A 1,422-nucleotide genomic window follows, 5' to 3' on the forward strand; every position below is an offset into this window, starting at 1 on the left:
GTTATGAGTAATATAATGGTAATTCACTCACTCTTTACCTAGAGTGAAAATATTTATACGTTCTGACTTACCCTCAGCTCATTTACTAAATATTTTGGTTCAAGCAGAATAAATAATATGAAAATGTCCTTGGCCTTGGACTTAAATATGCTCGAATGGCCTTATTGTCAAATATTTCTCTGAATCAAAGGAGGAAGATCACATGCTGTTACTGGTGTTATATTTCACCAATACCACGATTTCTTAGAGAAATTCCCGTCAGGCCACACGCGCTGCTGGGTGTTGTGGTATAGCAATACAAAGCGCACTGCCAACAGATTGTTTCTTATCGCAGTAGGAGATATTAACACTTGGAATGAAATGTTTATAAATTATTAACTCGCTGCAACGGTACGTCCAGTGCCCTCTCCCTCCCGCATCGTTCGTACAGGATGAAACTATTGATTGGCGAAATGGTGAAGACTACGTATATATTCGCTCTTATATGTCGCACGTGCAAAGGCTGGTTAGTAAGTCCTTCAGGTATCGGTGGTATCGTCCTAGAGGCGACCGGGTTCTGGCATGCATATTTCAGCGGCGTTACTCCCTATGTGGCCTTCCGAAGCGGCGTCTTCGGTGCTTCGCGGCCACCACTGCTACGGACATTACTACAAAACAAACAAAAATCCGGTAAAAAAACAGATGTGTAAATCCAACACCCTATTTAATAAATCCTGTATTGCTCAAAGCGATTTCCCCTTATGATGCTAAATCTAAAGTCATGATTGAAAAGCAATTTAATTAAGCTTTTGGAATAAATACTTCCATGAGGCAAGGCGACGGACTCACTCCTACGTTGATAGGTTCATCTATCAGGAAAATCATTAAAACCAGATTTTCGATGGATTGAATGCGGCTAGACAGCATCTGCGAATCGTATTGGTGTCGTAGATAGAAGTTCAGACGCACTCAAAGAATCATGTAAAATAATCCTTAGAGAAGGCAGAATTGGGACTTTGAAAAGATGAACAAAAGATATGTGGTGGTGTCCCTTGAATAGAATGAGAGGAATACCATTGACATGCAATTGAGCATTCTTAACACTGACGGTAAGCAATGAAACTGCCAAACCATTCGCATAATGGTTGACAACAGACCGTTTTTATCAAATATTCGTATTTTTACTTCACAACTGCTCATAAGAGGCACCAAGATGAAATTATACAAAACCTTAGTCAGCCAAGTGGTTACATATGGTTCTGAAACGTAATGCCTGACAGCAACAGATGCGAATTGTCTCAAAGTCTTTACGGCAGTATATATGAAGCAGATAAATAGCGAAAACGTAGCAATGCAGAAACTGAAACTATTCTTATTTTCGAAAAAACTTGACAACTGTATGAAAACGCTCAGAGGATCTTTGCATGGGGGTAGGCAGGATTT

Source organism: Halyomorpha halys, unplaced genomic scaffold (assembly GCF_000696795.3).
Source record: "Halyomorpha halys isolate HHAL.00 unplaced genomic scaffold, Hhal_1.1 Scaffold721.1, whole genome shotgun sequence".
NCBI lineage: Eukaryota > Metazoa > Arthropoda > Insecta > Hemiptera > Pentatomidae > Halyomorpha > Halyomorpha halys.